This window comes from Acomys minous (assembly GCF_964271855.1).
Source record: "Acomys minous genome assembly, chromosome: 4".
NCBI lineage: Eukaryota > Metazoa > Chordata > Mammalia > Rodentia > Muridae > Acomys > Acomys minous.
The window spans coordinates 79927968-79947301 of NC_140486.1; the positions used below are offsets into that span (position 1 = coordinate 79927968).

The 19334-nt window shown below is 38.4% G+C and overlaps 1 pseudogene across 1 annotated transcript; it reads right to left on the bottom strand.

Moving 5' to 3' along the window:
- Nucleotides 1-1453: 1453 nt before the first annotated feature.
- Nucleotides 1454-18769, bottom strand: LOC311596280 (heterogeneous nuclear ribonucleoproteins A2/B1-like; annotated as a pseudogene). Its single transcript has 2 exons — nt 18638-18769; nt 1454-2351 (listed from the first exon to the last, which is right to left on the bottom strand). The product of its transcript is annotated as a heterogeneous nuclear ribonucleoproteins A2/B1-like (transcript).
- Nucleotides 18770-19334: the final 565 nt, after the last annotated feature.

Sequence of the window (19334 nt, forward strand, 5' to 3'; positions counted from 1 at the left end):
AAAACTTGCACAATTATGTGAAAACCCCTTATAGATTTATTTGGATAGCAGAATCCTCTGAATGTAAACAATCCAATCTATGAGCATGGGAGAAATATTAACTTATTTCATTAATGCTTTATAAGTTTCAATTTCTTATATTTTCTGATTATTTATTTCTATGTTGTTTACTTTTTTCTTGATATTTTGTTAGTTATTTAAGAATTTCATATACAATATTTGATTCCTCATAGATCTACCACTCTTTGCCACCTATGCTCAACTTATTGTCATCATATGGAGCAAGCATTAAATACAATGAGAAAATGATTGTTTACGTCCATGGTATTATGCCAGTATTGAAACTGTGAGACTATTTTGCCAGCGTATTTCCCACTTTAGCTCTCATAGTTCTAGCTAAGCACAATTGATCATTACTTTTCTCCTCTGGTAGCAAGCATAATATCATCTAGCATTATTTGATTTAGCCAATAGTGATAAAGATCCAGGCTCTTACTATCTTGAATTATCATGTTTTAAAACTCAAGTATATTATACATTCATCAATAGGGTCTTACTGTCAAGCTCTAGAGAGTAATCTAGAAAACTGAAAGTAGCAAATAAGGTTTGAAGGTCTGTGGTATTTCATTGATCAACAACTCTAAAAGAGGTAACACATTCCTATAAACTGGCATTTTATTTGTTTGACTATGGTATCTGATAGAATCTTTAATACTCCATTATAGAGTTTCTTTATATATATTATTCATATTATATTCAATTGTTATCTCATCCCCTGTGTCTTCCTATTCCTTTCTCCCTCCCATTTTCCCCTTATTCCCTTCCCCTATGACTGTGACTGAGGGGGACCTCCTCCTCCTGTATATGTTCATACGGTATCAGGTCTCTTCTTGGTACTCTGCTATCCTTCCTCTGAGTGCTAACAGGCCTCCCCATCTAGGAGACGTGGTCAAATATGGGGCACCAGAGTTCATGTGAAAAGTCAGACCCCCTCTCCACTCAACTGTGAAGAATGTCCTGTCCATTGGGTAGATCTGAGTAGGGTTTCAAAGTTTACTGCATGTATTGTCCTTGGCTGGTGCCATAGTTTGAGCAGGACCCCTAGGCCCAGATATGTCCACCATAATGTTCTTCTTGTAGGATTCTAGGACCCTCTGGACCGTTCTATTTCCCCATTTTCCCATGATTCTCTCACCTAGAGTCTCAGTAGGATGTCCTCCACTTTGTCCCACTTTCCTGATAAGTGAAGACATTCATGGGACATGGTCCTTGGGCTAGTGCCCAGATATAAGTGAGTATATACCATTTGACTCTTTCTGCTTCTGGGTTAACTCACCTATTATGATAATTTCTAGTTCAATCCATTTGTCCACAAATGTCAGAAAATCCTTGTTTTTAATAGCTAAGTAGTATTCCATAGTGTACATGTACCACAGTTTCTTAATCCATTCTTCTACTGAGGGACACTTAAGCCATGGCCCCAACTTCCTCCACTTCCTTCAGGACCATAGTTTCCTCCACCATGTGATCCTCCCATGTTCCTGCTACCACAAAAGTTTCCACTCTTCATTGAACCATAGTTAGAAGGTTGCTGGTTCTAATTCCTAAAATCATTGTAATTCCCACATCCGTAATTCTCTCCAGATCCTCTTCCATAACCATTATAGCCATCCTCAAATCCACATCCACCTCCATATCCATCAGATTCCCCCTAAAGTTTCTTCTTGGTCCTGGTCCAAAATTGCCACCACCATAATGAGAATCCCCAAAGCCAATGTTTCCTCCTCTTCCACTCCTAGAACTTTGGGCTTATTGCATTTCTTGTCTAGACAATGCCTTTCTAACTTCTGCATTTTGACCATCGATGGTGTGATGCTCTTTGCAATATGATTTTATCCACAGGATCATGGTCATCAAAAGTAACAAAGCCAGACCCTCTTTTTTCCTCAGACTGCCTATCAATAATTATTTCAATAGAATCAAATTTTTCCATATTCTTCATAGTAATCTCTAAGATGGTCTTCCTCAGTATCTTTTTTAATTCCATCAACAAAGAGCTTCTTCACAGTTACACCGGCTCCTGGTTTTCCAGACACCTCTCTTATTACAGCCGATTTTGGCTCAATTGCCCTACTATCAATGGCCTTGCAGCCATGGCAGCATCAACCTCAGAAGTGGTGAGAAAGTTACAAAGCCAAATCCCCTTATCTATTTCATTCAGAATCCCTCATAACCACACAGTCTGTGAGCTTTCCCCTTTGCTCATAGTAGTTCTCAAACTTTCTTCTGTGGTTTCAAAGCTTAAGTCACCAATAGAGTTTACCGAATTGTTCCTTTTCTCTCTTTTCCCTCTCCAAAAGAACAGTTTCTAAAGTTTTCTACATCATGGACTCAGTCGCTTCAACCCTATTTCCTGCAGCTGGGTGAGATGAGAAAGACCTCGACAGACGCATATGCACGGGACTCCTCCGGGAGCTGGTGTGAGAGCAGATGCTACTAGAGAAAGCACCTCTGGGAACACACAAGAACCAGAAGACCTGGGCGCCTAGCTGCTACTACCTCTGGAGCTGGGATTGCTGCTTTTCTAGAACTTTCCTCCATTATTTCTTTTTTTTTCCTTTTTTAAAAATTTATTCTTGTTACATCTCAATGGTTATCCCATCCCTTGTATCCTCCCATTCTTCCCTCCCTCCCATTTTCCCCTTATTCCCCTCCCCTATGACTGTTCCTGAGGGGGATTACCTCGCCCTGTATATGTTCATAGGGTATCAAGTCTCTTCTTGGTAACCTGCTGTCCTTCCTCTAAGTGCCACCAGGTCTCTCCCTCCAGGGGACATGGTCAAAGGTGAGGCACCAGAGTTTGTGAGAAAGTCATATCCCACTCTCCACTCTACTGTGGAGAATGTTCTGATCATTGGCTAGATCTGGGTAGGGGTTTAAAGTTTTACAGCTTGTATTGTCCTTGGTTGGTGCCTTAGTTTGAGCGGGACCCCTGTGCCCAAATCTGCCTATCATAATGTTCTATTTGTAGGTTTCTAGGACCCTCTGGATCCTTCCACTTTGCCATTCTCCCATGCTTCATTCGTCTAGAGTACCAATAGAATGTCCTCCCCTCTGTCTCAGTTTCCTGGTAAGTGAAGGCTTTCATGGGACATGATCCTTGGGCTAATATGCAGATATAAGTGAGTATATACCATTTGAGTCTTTCTTCTTCTGGGTTAACTCACTCATTATGATCATTTCTAGCTCAATCCATTTATCCACAAATTTCTGGAATTCTTTGTTTTTAATAGCTGAATAGTATTCCATAGTGTATATGTACCACAGTTTCTTTATCCATTCTTATACTGATGGACACTTAGGCTGTTTCCATGTTCTGGCTATTATGAATAAGGCTGCTATGAACATGACTGAGCAAATTTTCTTGTTGTGTGCTGGAGCATCTTCTGGGTATATTCCAAGGAGTGGAATAGCTGGGTCTTGAGGAAGCCCTATTCCCATTTTTCTGAGATAGCACCAGATAGATTTCCAAAGTGGCTGTACTAGTTTGCATTACCACCAGCAATGAAGGAGTGTTCCTCTCTCGCCACATCCTTGCCAGCATGTGGTGTCACTTGAATTTTTGATCTTAGCCATTCTGATGGGTGTAAGATGGAATCTCAGAGTTGTTTTGATTTGCATTTCCCTGATGATTAAGGAGGTTGAGCATTTCTTTAAGTGTTTCTCAGCCATTTGATATTCCTCTGTTGAGAATTCTCTGTTTAGTTCCAAGCCCCATTTCTCAATTGGGTTATTTGGTTTGGTGGTGTTTAATTTCTTGAATTCTTTATATATTTTGGATATTAGACCTTTGTCAGATATAAGGTTGGTGAAAATCTTTTCCCAGTCTGTAGGCTGTCACTTTTCTCTCTTGACAATGTCTCCTGCCTTACAGAAGCTTCTCAGCCTCGTGAGGTCCCATTTATTAACTGTTGACATTAATGCCTGGACTTTTGGTGTTCTCTTCAGGAAGTTGTCTCCTGTGCCAATATGTTCCAGGCTCTTCCCCACTTTTTCTTCTAAGTGACTTAGTTTCTCTGGATTTATGTTGAGGTCTTTAATGCACTTGCATTTGAGTTTTGTACAAGGTGAAAAATATGGGTCCAGTTGCATGTTTTTACACATAGACATCCAGTTAGGCCAGCACCATTTGTTGAAGATGCTATTCTTTTTCCATCGAATAGATTTGGCTTCTTTGTCGAAAATCAAGTGACCATATGTGTGTGGATTCATATCTGGGTCTTAGATTTGATTCCACTGATCAACCAGCCTGTTGCTGTGCAAGTACCATGCTGTTTTAATTACTATTGCTTTATAGTACAGTTTGAGATCAGGTATGGAGACTCCTCCGTAGCACCTTGTATTGTACAAGATTGTTTTAGCTATTCTGGGTTTTTTGTTTTTCCATATGAAGTTCAGAATTAAACTTTCAATGTCTTTTAAAAAATTGTGTAGGTATTTTGATAGGGATTGCACTGAATCTATAGATTGCTTTTGGTAGGATGGCCATTTTTACTATGTTAATTCTCCTGATCCATGAGCAAGGAAGATCATTCCATCTTCTCATGTCATCTTCAATCTCTTTCTTCAGAGTTTTGAAATTTTTTCCAAACAAGTCCTTCACTTGCTTAGTTAGAGTAACTCCTAAACATTTTATATTGCTTATGGCTAATGTGAAGGGTGTGGTTTTCCTAATTTTTTCCTCTGCAAGCTTGTCATTTGTGTATAGGAAGGTTACAGACTTTTTTGTGTTAACTTTGTATCCAGTCAATATGCTGAAGGTCTTTATCAGCTGTAGGAGTTCTCTGGTGGAATTTTGAGGGTCACTTATGTACACTATCATATCATCTGCAAATAGGGATAATTTGATTTCCTCCTTTCCCATTTGGATCCACTTGATCTCCTTTTGTTGTCTTATTGCTCTAGCTAGAACTTTGAGTACTATGTTGAAGAGATATGGAGAGAGTGGACAGCCTTGCCTTGTTCCTGATTTAGAGGAATTTCCTTGAGTATCTCACCATTTACTTTGATATTGGCTATTGGCTTGCTGTATATAGCCTTTATTATGTTGAGGAAAGTGCCTCTATTTTGATCTCTCTAAAATATTAAATGTGAATGTGTGTTGGATTTTATCAAATGCTTTCTCTGTATCTAAAGAGATGATCATGTGGCTTTTTATTTTCAGTTTGTTTATATGGTGGATTACATTGATGGATTTCCGTATATTAAACCATCCCTGCATGCCTGGAATGAAGCCTACCTACTTGGTCATAATGAATGATATCATTGATGTGTTCTTGTATTCGTTTTGCAAGTATTTTATTTAGTATTTTTGCATCGATGTTCATAAGAGAAACTGATCTGAAATTCTCTTTCTTTGTTGAGTCTTTGTGAGGTTTAGGTATCAATGAGACAATGGCCTCATAGAATGAATTTGGTAATGTTTCATCCATTTCTATCTTTTGTAGTAGCTTGAAGAGTATCGGTATTAGCTCGCCCTTGAAGTTCTGGTAGAATTCTGCCCTGAAACCATCTGGCCCTGGGCTTTTTTTTTTTTGGTTGGGAGACTATCAATGATTGCTTCTATTTCTGTAGGGGAAATGGGAATATTTAGCTTATTTATGTGTTCTTCACTCAACTTTGGCAAGTGAAATTGATCAAGAAAATCATCCCTTTCCCTTAGATTTTAAATTTTGTGGCATATATGCCTTCAAAGTAGGATCTTATGATTCTTTGTATTTCTTCAGTGTCTGTTGTTAGGTCTCCCTTTTCATTTCTGATTTTGTTGATTTTAATACTGTCTCTCTGCCTTTTAGTTAGTTTGGCTAAAGGTCTGTCTATCTTGTTGATTTTCTCAAAGAACCAGCTCTTGGTTTTGTTGATTCTTTGGACTGTTTTCTTAGTTTCTAATTTGTTAATTTCACCCCTGAGTTTGATTATTTCCAGACATCTACTCCTTTTGGGTGTTTCTGATTCTTTTTTTTCTAGGGCTTCCAGTTGTGTCATTAAGGTGCTTATGTGGGATGTTTCCAATTTCTTTTTAAAGGCACTTAGTGCTATGAATTTTCCTCTTAGCACTACTTTCAATGTATCCCACAAATTTGGGTATGTTGTTCCTTCATTTTCATTGAATTTCAGAAACTCCTTGATTTCTTTCTTTCTTTCTTCCCTTACCCAGGTGTCATTTAACAGAGAGTTGTTTAGTTTCCACATACGTGTAGGCTTTTTGATATTTCTGTTGTTTTTGAATTGCAGCATAAGAGCACGGTGATCTGATAGGATAAAAGGTATTATTTCATCCTCTTGTATCTGTTGAGGCTTTCTTGTGAACTATGATGTAATCAATTTTGGAGAAGGTTCCATGGGGTGCAGAGAAGAAGGTATATTCTTTCTTGTTTGTGTGAAAGGTTCTATAGATATCTGTTAGATCCATTTGACCCAGGGCATTGGTTAATGATGTTATTTCTCAGCTTAGTTTCTGTTTCAATGACTTGTCCTTCAGTGAGAGTGGGGTGTTGAAGTCTCCCACTATTATTGTGTGGGGATCGATGCGTGGCTTAAGCCATTTTAGCAGATCTTTTACAAATGTGGGTGCCCTTGTATTGGGAGCATAGATGTTCAGAATTGTGATGTCATCTTGGTTGACTTTTCTTTTGATGAGTATGAAGTGTCCGTCCTCATCCCTTTTCATTAATCTTGGTTGAAAGTCTATTTTGTTCGATATTAAAATGGCTACGCCTGCTTGCTTCTTGTGACCATTTGCTTGGAATATTTTTTCCAACCATTTATCCTGAGGTAATGCCTGTCATTATGGGTGAGATGTGTTTCTTGAATGAAGAAGAATGTTGGATCTTGTTTATGCACCCATTCAGTTAGTCTGTGTCTTTTTAATTGGAGAATTGAGATCATTGATGTTGAGAGATATTAATGACCAGTGACTGTTAAGAGCCTTAATTTTGATGTTGTTTCCAGTCGAGCTTTTGTGTAGTTGTCTTTTTGCCATGGTATAGTTATCTATTTCCTGAGTAGTTTTGGTTGTAGCTTGACCCTTTGGGATGGAGTTTTCCTTCTAGTACCTTCTGTAAGGCTGGATTTGTGGATAGGTACTGTTTGAATTTGGTTTTTTCATGGAATATTTTGTTTTCTACATCAATGGTTACTGATAGTTTTGCTAGGTAAAGTAGTCTGGCCTGACATCTGTGGTCTCTTAGGGTTTGCAGGATCCCTGTCCAGGCCCTTCTGGCTTTGATGGTCTCTACTGAGAAGTCGGGTGTAATTCTGATAGGTTTGCCATTAAATGTTATTTGGCCCTTTTCCTTTGCAGCTTTTAATATTTTTCTTTGTTCTGTATGTTTTGTGTTTTGATTATTATGTGATGGGCAGTTTTTCTCTTCTTGTCAATTCTATATGGTCTTCTGTAGGCCTCTTGTATGTTTATAGGCATCTCTTTCTTTAGATTGGAGAAATTTTCTTCTATGATTTTGTTGAGAATAGTTTCTGGGCCTTGGAGTCTGATATCTTCTCTTTCTTCAGTGCGTATTATCCTCAGATTTCTTCTTTTCATGGTGTCCTTAATTTCTTGGATGTTTTGTGTCAGGAGTTTTCCAGATTTGACATTTTCTTTAATGGTTGCTTCAAGATCTGTGATTGTATCTTCTAGACCTGATATTTGTTCTTCCATCTCTTGGATTCTGTTAGAAAAGCTCAGCACTGTATCATTTGCCTTCTTCTCTGAGGTCTCACATTCTCATTTTTCTTCTGTCTGTGTGTTTATCATTGAATCCTTTTTCATCTTCATATCTTGAACAGATTTTTTGATTTCTTGTATATTCCTGAGTTTCTTCCATTGTCGCTTTATAGGTCCTCAGACCTTGAACCTTTTTATTTATTTATTTCATCTGGTTGTTTACGTTTTCCTGAAAAATTTTCAGTTCCACTCTATGTGCTTCTTTTATGTCTCGCACCTGCTTGGGTGCGTCTTCCTGCATCTGATTTCGAATTTTATTTGTTTCTTCCATTATCATCCTCATTACCAAGGCTTTGAGGTCATTTTCTTGTGTTTCCATTGTATTTGAGTTCTCAGGGTTGTTTTCTTTGGGATAGCTGGAAACTGGAGATGCCATGTTGGTTTTTTTTGTTTGTTTGTTTTTGTTTTTTTTGCCTATGCTTTTACGCTGTCGTTTATATATCTTTCCGTCTCTGTTTTTGTTGGGTAACTTCCAGAGTTGTGTGGAGGGAGTCTGATGATAGATTCACTTGTTTTCTCACCATTTCCATAGGCTGGAAGCTCTGATACTTCACTGGTGTGGATGCCAGGAGGTTATACCTGTCATTTTGGGCTCTCACAGCCAGTGATCCTCAGCTTCTTTTTGCTATGGGTCCTACAATCGTTCTGGGTCTCTAAATGAGCGGTGGATCAGGCCATGGTATCCACAGCCTTTCGGGTCCCCTGCCAAGTCCAGCCAGAGATACTAAGCCAGAACCACGCATCGAGCTCAGGTAGATTCTCAGGGCCAGAACCATCTACCACAGCAGGAGAACTGTGGCTGCACTGAGCTTGTGCCTCTGGTGGGACTGAGTGCTCCACCCAGCCTGGGTCACCACAGGAGAATTGCGGTTGCACTGAGTTAGCGCCTAGGGTGGAATTGAGCTTTCTGTCCAGCCTCTGTCATGGCAGGAGAACTGCGGCTGTGCTGAGCTGGTGCCTAGGGTGGAACTGAGCACTCCCCCCAGCTTGCATCACAGTTGGAGAACTATATCTGTGCTGAGCTGGTTTCTAGGGTGGAAGTGAGTGCTTGGCTCAGCCTGTGTCATAGCAGGGGAGCTCTGGCTGCGTTGAGGTAGTGCCTGAGGCAGAATTGCTTGCTGAGCTGAGCCAGTGTCTCCATGGCACAGCGCACTGAGCAAACCCAGGACTCTGGGGCTGAACTGTCTGCTGAGTCCAATTTGGGTCTCAAGGCACAACATGACCCAAATCCTGTCCAGACTACCCTCTCTCACAGCAACTCCCACTGTCCACCACACCAATTGCCTCCACTGGAAGGCTCTGAGCTACAAACCTCTGCCACCGCCACTGGTGCTGCTGGTGCCGCTGGTGCCACTGGTGCCGCTGGTGACACTGCTGTCTCTGCCGCTGCTGCTCTGATCCGAGAAAATCCTTGCTCCTCCCGTGTGCAGGGGTAACCCTGGTCCCTCTGAACTGTGGAGCACTCCTGCTGCCATGATGTGGGGACCTTGGTGTCCCTGGCTCAGAAATCTGTGCAATTCCCTGAATTGTTCACTGGAGCTTCCAAACATGGTCCACACTGCTGGCTGCCATCTTGGATCTCCCCATTATTCCTTTTTAACCTTTTATACAACCATGACATATCTCTTTTCTTTCCAAAACCACACTTCTCACACCACTATTTTCCCAAATGAATCATACACATCTAAAGATTTAAACCTAATATTTACTAGTGAGAGAAAATACATGACATTTATATTTCTAGTTATGGGTTACTTCATTCAGAATTATCATTGCCAGCTCCATTCATTTACCTGTGAATTTCATATTTTCATTTTTCTTAACAGCTGGTTAATTGTCTATTGTGTTTATGTACTACATTTTCATTATCCATTTCAGTTGATTGATATCTAGTCTCTTTTCATTTCCTGGCTTTGTGAATAGAGCAACAATGAACATAGATTAACACAAAGAAAATAATATCCAAAATTTCTTTTAGTGTTATTCTTTTCTAGTGCATAGTAACACAACTAGTTCATGTACAATTGAGCTTTTAAAGCGTTATACTTGAAGAACTCTCTGATTTTATTTTATATTGTTCTGAAAAGATACCATGACCATAGAAGAAAGATTGAAAGTTTAGATGGCCAGGTTTAAATTAAGCAATATAATTGTCCAGGTCATGTCTAAGTTGTAATATCATCAAGCCCAACATAAAATAATATTTGTCTATGCATAAGTAAAGGTTTATACACAAAACTGTAAATTGGTGGTATATGAACATTTTGAATGACTTTACAGGAAAATTCAAAGTCATATTTTAATAGCTCTTTAATGTTTGTATAAATATTTACAAGAAGTTGACAGTAATTTTAAGATGTCAATACGATCCTTGCCCAAGAAGCATTATGTAGAGATGAGGAGAAAGTTGAGAGAGTACTTGGAAAAAATGTCAGGAATAGGATACAAAGTATTACAAGTGCCGGGGAATAGAAATTAACAAAGGACAAAGAAAGAGAAAGGGATAGAAGTGTAATGAGAATGAAATTTTGCAAGATTCATAGAAAAGTTAGAAGCAAAGGGTAAGTGAATTTTAGCAACTTGAAACAATGGGGTAAACTGGCTTCTAAGCTTGTGCGGTGATAGCAATGAAATTCAGACTTCAAATGAGTAGTGACTTACTGAGAGATAAAATGAGAACTAGACAAATACAAACATCTTTTGATATTTTATGAAGGAAGATAAATCAGGCTGCACCCAGGAGATAAGAAGATTGGAGGCTTAAAAAAAACGATTCAATAAACTAGAGTGTGGTGGTTTGAATAGGAATGATCTCATAACTCATGTGTTTGAATGTTTGGAACATAGGGAGTGTTACTATTAGGAGGTGTGTCCTTGATGAAGTAAACTTGGCCTTGTTAGAGGAAATATGTTTCTGTGGGTATGCACTTTGAGAAACTAAAGTAAACAAAACTATAGTAGAAAGAGTATACAATTAAAAGCATTTATTTAATGTTAGTTTAGATATTATATTGCTTTCGTTTATATGGTGTGTGTGTGTGTGTGTGTGTGTGTGTGTGTGTGTGTGTGTGTGCGCGTGCATTAATTAGTGTGCTACAGCATGCTCTTGGAGGCCAGAGGACAACTTCAGGTGTCAGCAATCAGTTTCCTCCTCTTTGGGACAAGGTTTACTTCTCATTCTCTGCTCTATATTCCAAAATGGCAGGCGTGTAAGCTTCAAAAGATGTCCTTTCCGAACCCACCTTCTCTCTCTTGGAGTACTGGGTTTAGCAGATACACATTACCTAGGTGTTGAACATGGATTCTAAATCTGAACATCGGTTGTCATACTAGCTGGTCAGCAGCTTCTTTCAGTGAGACATGACTAGATTCCTATATTAAACTATTCATGTTTGATATTTATAGTGAAAAAGGTTGAAATATATCCATCCAAGTTTTCCATCATGAGAACAAAATTTAAGTTAATTACTTTCAATTATATTTTACATTAAATAAAAACATTTAAACCTTTAAAGAGATGATGAATGAATTAAATCATATATATGTATATGAATTTATGAATTTTCCTACCTTAAGTGAAAAGAAAAAGTAAATTATGTTAGTGAAAGTAAAGCTTCATGAATGTTTCACAGAGTTACAGACAAAACTAAACTTATTCTTAAATTTCAATATTAAAATATAATTTAAAATACTTAAGAAAGAAAAAAAAAGAAAGATAAAAGTGGTAAAATAAGTGAGAAAACATTTTCATGTCACACAGATACATACATACATGCACTCATACACAAACTTGTATTGCTCTTTGTGTTTCCTATTAGTGGGTTATTGCATTCTTACTTTCATGTTAACCTTAAATAAAATATATTCATTGGATTTTCACCGCTCCATCCCCCTGCAAGAACTAAAACTGGGAATGTTAAAATGTTATATTTGATACTAGATATTTGGTTAAAAAACTTATACAGGGGGAGGTAATCCCCCTCAGGAACAGTCATAGGGGAGGGGAATAAGGGGAAAATGGGAGGGAGGGAAGAATGGGAGGATACAATGGATGGGATAATCATTGAGATGTAACAAGAATAAATTAATAAAGAAAAAAAAGAAAATGTTTTCAAACAGACACAAGTTATGCATTGCATTTATTCATCTTAAAGTCATAAGGAAGGAAAAGCCACATGACTGGCAAGATAGAACCTGTGTTCTGTGGGTTCAGAGTATGATATATAGAATATGAGACTAGAAACAATCCAGTCTCTGTCACATCAGAAAGCTCATGGCCAGGAGGTCAGGGGATGTCCCTGGGCCAGTACTTGTGGAGAAGAGTAAGACAGCTATTGGCTATACAGTTGAAGGCTAAACATGGACTATATTATACTACAACATATGGATAGCTATTAAAATTCTTATAGAGACAGAATAGATTTGATTTTTAAGTCAGTTCAAGAGCAAGGGAAATAAACAGTTTCAAATGACAGTACAACCAGAAGAAAGAATTGTCCTCATTCACGAGAGAAGGATCTTGGTCCATTAATTAGGCATCTTACTGGGAGGGGGACATGCAGAGATTTCGGTTGGTTCACTTATGGGACACAGCTGTTACCAATCATCACTAAATATCTCTCATAGGCAAAGAATTGTTTGATTTGTCTGATGTCTGGAGGAAATCAGTCTATTTTTTTGATTTGCAAATACCGTTTAAGGCAATGATACTCAGTCTGTCAGTCGTGACCCCTTTTAGTGTCCCATATCAGATATCCTGCGGATTAGATATTTACATAGCAATTAATCACAGTAGCAAAATTATGCTTATGAAGTAGCAACAACATTATTTTATGGTTAGGGGTCTTCGCAACATGAGGAACGATATACCAGGGTCGCGGCATTAGGAATGTTGACAACCACTGGTCTAAGGTCCGAGTTCTGGATTGAGAATCTGGAAAGCTAGTCCCCACTTTATAACACTCTGCTATGTTTACAGACAGGAGACTAATTTAACCATTCTCTGAGAGGCCTCGCAGCAGGTGATCCAATTGGAAGCTGAGAGTCACAGTCAAGCATCAAGTAGAGCTTGGGGAGATCTGTGGAAGAGTAGGAGGACAGGATAGAAGGACCTGGAGGGGTACAAAAACTGCTGCAAGAAGACAGAGTCACATCCTAGACTCATGTGGGCTTACAGAGTTGGAAGCAGCAATCAAAGATCATGCATGGACTGGAACTAGGTCCCGTACACATATGTAAGTGATAGGCAGTTAGATCTTCATGTGTCTCCTCTAGTAAGTTGAGCAGGTGCTGTCTATGACATGGACTCTGTTCCCTACTTTCTATCACTTTGCCCAAATGGGGTTGCCTTGCCTGGCCTCAGTGGATGAGGAGGAGCTCTGCCCTGATGTGACTTTATGTTCTGGGATTGGTGGGGAGGAGGCTCCCCTTTTCTCATGACAAGTGGAGGAGGAGGGGGAAAGAAGGTCAGAAGGAGGGGCTGAGAGGAGAGGAGAGAAGTGGCTACTATCAGGATATAAAATGAATGTATGAATTAAAAATAAATTAAAAAAAAGAATCTAGGAAGCAAACAGGTAGCTGATAATGTATCTGTTAGCCAGAAGAGTCATATGAAGTAATTATGTGGTATCTGATATCTGACAGTCTTAAGTATGGACACTGGCCAGGAAAATATGAAATGATGTCATCTGAGAGAAGAATGCAGATTAATTGTTGTTCACAAAAAAATCCTTCAGTTATAGAAGGAAAGATGAAGGATACTGGAGGAGTCTCAGGACAAAGGAAAGCATTGGAAAGAACACCTGTAGTTGGTGTGTCAGTACCCCAGTGTGCAGTGGGAGCTAAAGGCAGCCTAAAATAATTTACTTAGGGATTATGCATCAGATAACATCTCATATAATGTCTAGCTACTGATATGAAACTCTGTATGTGACAACAAAATTATATGAGTTAGCATCTAGTAGGATTTCTATGTAACTAAATACCAACTTTTATCCCCTGTCTTCCTGAACAGTTTTTATAAGACATTAGTGGTACATGAATAATACATTAAATAAACATTGAACAAAATGAACTTAAGTTTCTAACATACAATATATAATATTTTGTCAACATATAACATACAATACATAAGACAAAAATGAATGACAATATACAATTTAAGTTCTTATCAATGTGAAGCAAAAGTTGAAGTCTTAAATTTCCATCAATCAAAAGTCTTAAATTTTCATCAATCTACAATACCAATGTAGGATTTTTGAAGTTAGTAGGTTCAATAATCTACCTTTTATTCTACAAACCTGTATCCTCCCTTCCTTCCTCCCTTTTCCTTAATATTAAAAGGGATAGAAAGTAAGAGAGAAAGAAAGATAGAAGAAAGAAACCCCCAAATGAACTTTTATTAATTGTAACTAACCCTGTTAGGCAAAAATGAGCATTGGTAACCCGCCAAAAACACCCATCCCACCTACTGGGAATGGGGGCATCATGTTCTCAAAATTACTTTATGCTGTTTAGGAGAAAAATCTTTTTTGGGTACCCTAGAAAAATAATATATTGGCCAGGCACTGGAAAAGCTAGCTGGTTTTGTCCAGTCCTTTTGGGATTGATCTTTTCGGCTAGCCAATTTATTGTTAATATGCATGCAATTTCTGGAAGAAGAAGTAGTGCCAGAGGCAGAAGTTTTATCTTCATAATTGTCCTGGTTTTTTGTTGTTGTTGTTGTTGTTTTGTTTTTGTTTTTGTTTTTTGTTTTTTGTTTTTTTTTTGCTCTGAAAGTAAGCAGACTTTTGAAATCATTAGTACAGGTATGTTAGTATATATATATAATTTTTCAAGGAAACATCAGTTGAGGCACCTTGCTCAAGGTGCCAGAGGCATGCTTTTGAGGTTAAATCACCCATGCTGCCTGCTTCATCTTCAGCATTGTCCTGCTTTTTGCAAATAATACAGGGCTCTACCTGCATATCCATCAACAGGACAGAAGAGGGCATTAGTTCTCCAAGCTGTAAGAAACAATGTCAAGTTGTTAAGAACCAGGTAGCTTTTAAGATTCACTTGCTATATGGTCAGATCTAATCTTTATAAGTTTAGTTGGTAGTCATATTTTTTCACTCCCTGTGGAAACACACATACCCATGACCTCATCTCAAAACTACTGCAGGTTTCCATTTCATAATTGACAGGTCCTTGTAGAATATTGGTTGTTCAAACTCCTCAGTTTTTTTCTATCACCCAATGTCTCTCAGCAGCTGACGTCCCTTCATCATTCACATTAAGAAAATTTAGAGTCAACAAAGCATTATTTAATCAGTCCCTGGGTGTCTTTACCCTTCCCTTTTGTTTAATAAGCATTTCTTTTAAGGTATGATTAGCTCTTTCCACAACTGCTTGTCCTGTGGGGTTGTGAGGTATACCAGTAACATGTTTTATATTATAATAAATAAAGAAGTTTTTCATTTTAAGGGACACATATGCAGGAGTATTGTCAGTCTTAATTTGTGCAGGTATTCCCATAAATGCCATTATTTCCAGCAAATGAGTAATCACACAGTCAGCCCTTTCAGAACTTAAGGCAGTTGCCCATTGAAAATCTGAATATGTATCAATGGTATGATGCACATACCTCATTTTTCCAAATTCTTCAAAATGAAACACTTCTATCTGCCAAATTTCATTCCTTTTGTTACCTCTAGGGTTAATTCCAGCAGGTAATAGTAGTTGACTATATAAGGAACATGTAGGACACTTATTAATTATTTCTATGGCTTCTTGCCAAGTGATAGAGAATCTTTTCTTCAACCCCTTACCATTGACATGATGTTTTTCATGAAATTTTGAGGCTTCGAATACATTATACATTACCTATCAATAATTTGTCGATCTCTTCATTTCCTTGTGCCAATGGACCTGGTAAACCTGTATGGGATCAAATATGAGTAATATACAAGGGATAATTTCTGCTTCTGATGACCTGTTGCAGTTCTATAAATAAGGTAGTCAATTCGGTGTTATCAGGAGTAAATTCAGCAGTTTCTATATGCAAAACAACTCTTTCAGCATATTGAGAGTCAGTAATTATATTAAGAGATTCAGGAAAATCTAATAATACCATAAGGATTGCATATAATTCTGATTTTTGAAATGATGTAAATGGGCTTTTAATCACCTTGGTCATTTTCTCAGACTTATAACCAACCATACCTGATTTATTTGCATCAGTGAAAAAGGGTGGGTGCCTCTGAGATTGGTGACCTCTTTACAATACTTGGAAGGATCCAATTAGTTCTTTTTTATAAACTGCATATGTTTGCTTTTTGGGTATCTATTGTTAATGTCTCCCAAATAGTTACTACAAGCTTTTTGCCAATCTTCATTAATTACCCATAATGACATAATCTCAGAATCAGTAAGAGGCACTACAATTTCGACCGGGTCCATCCCTGACAGTTGGTGCAACCTTATTCTTCCCTTTGTAATCAATTCAGAAATTTTCTCTATGTATGTTTTCAATGTTTTGCTTTGTTTATTTGCCAGGAATATCCATTCTATGATCCTGTCTTCCCTTTGCATAAAAAGCTCAGTAGGAGAATGTTTCGAAGGCAAAATAACTAGAATGCAACCAAGTGCAAGATTAATTCTATCTACATATGCCTTTTGAAGTTTTTGCTCCACCAGAATTAACTCCTTTTCTGCCTCAGCGGTTAGACACCTAGGACTGTTTAAATCTGAATCCCCTTGTAATGTTTGAAACAAGTTACTTAACTCATAGGTAGCTAACCCGATTGTAGGCCTTAACCAGTTAATATCTCCCAATAATCTTTGAAAGTCATTAAGAGTTTGCAATTGATCTCTACAGATCTGTACCTTTTGTGGTCAAATTTTTTTTGTTCAGTTATTTTATAGCCTAAATAGGTAATTGAATCTCCTCTTTGTATTTTTTCCACAGCAATATGTAATCCCCAGCATGGCAGAATTCTTTGTGCTTCCTGAAACATTTTTTCTACAACACTAGGATCAGAATCAGCTAGCAGAATATAATCCATGTAATGGTATATGATAGATTGAGGAAACTGCCTACGAATTATTTCTAAAGGTTGTTGCACAAAATCCTGGCATAAAGTTGGGCTATTCACCATTCCCTGTGGAAGTACCTTCCAATGATATCTCTTCATTGGGGAATTACTGTTCAGAGTAGGTACTGAGAAAGCAAACCTTTCCCTGTCCTTCTCATGTAGAGGTATGGTGAAAAAACAATCTTTTAAATCAATTGTAATTATATGCCAAGACCTAGGTAGCAAAGAAGGCAAAAGAATTCCAGGTTGAAGAGAACCCATGGGTTGAATCACCTTAATTATGGCCCTCAAATCTGTTATCATTCTCCATCCACCTGATTTATTTCTTACCAGAAACACAGGGGAATTCCAGGGACTAGAAGATTCTTCGATGTGTTGAGCCTCCAGCTGCTCTTTCACTAAACTGTGAAGTGCCTGTAACTTTTCTTTTGTTAAGGGCCACTGCTCCTGCCATACAGGTCTGTTGGAAATCCATTTTAGGGGCAAGATGGTTGGTATCTCAGCAGTGACCCCTTTTATAAATTTTGACACTCTAAACCTGAAGAGTTCTGAGGTTGGACAATGGGCATAGCTTATGGTCACCCTGATAACTTACATGAATCTCCTCCCCAGAAGCACGTACCAATTCACCCATAGTTTCAACCTTGTTTATTTCAGTATTTGCGGGAATAGTAATCTGAGTACCCCATTGTTGTATGAGGTCTCTTCCCCATAGATTTATGGGAATGTCAGCCACATAGGGTTCCAGCCTCCCTATCTGCCCATCTGGTCCCACACACTCAAGCTACTGTACACTTTGTTTTATTTGAGATAACTTACCAATTCCTACAATTTCTGTATAAACCTTCTTAAGTGGCCAATTTTGGTTCCAAGACTTCTGGCAAATGATGAAGACATCGGTTCTGCTGTCTACCAAGCCTTCTATTTTAACACCATTCAATGGTATAATTAACTTACATCTCTGATCATTAATTAGTTTGCCAGAACACATGTGTCCCTGTGCTTCCAAATGCACCACTCCTTTCCACTGGAGCGGCTTTGCCCTTAATGTAAGGAAACAGTAGGAGTTGAGCAATTCTATCCCCAGCAACGATTTTCATCTCCTTTTTCACACATGCCATGATTTTTATTTCCTCCTTAGAATCTCCATCTATAATACTGGGATGCACAATAAAACCATGAGAAGTCAGCCCACTTCTTCCCAGAACCATTCCTACTGTGCCTGAAGGAAAAGGTCCGAAAACACCAGTATTTAATTTGTATCATTCAACCTGGGGAGATAGAGTAAGAGACACATTTGAAGCCAGATCCAAGGCTGTACTGCCTTCAGTAGCATGCATTAGATCACTAACACTCAGTTTCTGTTATCCTGCAGGTTGATCACTTCCTGACTGGCCAAAGGATTTCGGATGGCATTGTTTACAAGGGCCCAAGCTGATGGCCCCCTCCTGCCATTTCCCATCGGCAAGATATTGCCTTGCACATCTCTCTTAGACCGACAATCCCAAGACCAATGTGTCCCTTTTCCACAATGACTATAGTACCCTGGGAGTCTTGGTAACTCATTACCATCATAACCAGAACCTCCTTATTCTCTCCTACAAGTTATGTTTTCTCCTGGGTTATTGCACCTTCTATCTTTATAGTTTCTTGGCACATGACCAATTTTACCACAATTGAAGCACCAAATATTATGATATCTGGGCTCTCTGGCTAAAGCTTGTTCCACAATATTATTTTGATACTCCTGAGAGTTGATATTAACTGTCTCCTTTACCAAGTCATCTAGTAGAGAACCTCTTTCCTTTAATGGTCTAATCACCCTCTTACATTCAGTATTTACATTCTCATTAGCCATGATAAGTTTTAATGCCTGTTTGTTGTCAGAATTTGGCATCACCTTATCCATAGCAGATCCTAATCTCTGCAAAAATTCTGTAAAGGGATCCAGAGGTCCTTGGAACACTTTAGTAAATGGAATAGTTGTTTTCCCAGGTTCCTCTACCAGCTCCCAAGCTCTCAAGGCTGCCTTATGACATTGTTCAATCACTCTATCTTCAGCTTGAATTTGTTCTCTAATGTTAGTATAGTGTCCTTCACCAAGCAATTGATCTCTATTAATATTTATTCCCTGTGTCATATTTTCTTATTCTATTTTTATAGCCTCTGTTTGCCACCATGATAACCACTGTAACTGTTGTGTTGCTTCCAATACTGCTGAAACTAAATTTTTCCAATCTTGGGGAACAAGTCTTTTCTGAGTGGCACAGCTGTTTAACATTTGTTTATCAAAGGTAGAGTGCATACCATATTTGATGACGGATTCCTTAAAATGTTTTAAATCCATCATGTCTACAGGATGCCAGGCCATTTTGTCATAACCCTCAGCACCATTTTGTGTGGGCACATGTCTTACAGTGACTGGAAAATCTGAAGGTGTCTGGGTGACTGTGGAGGTGTCCTCTACTGGGACA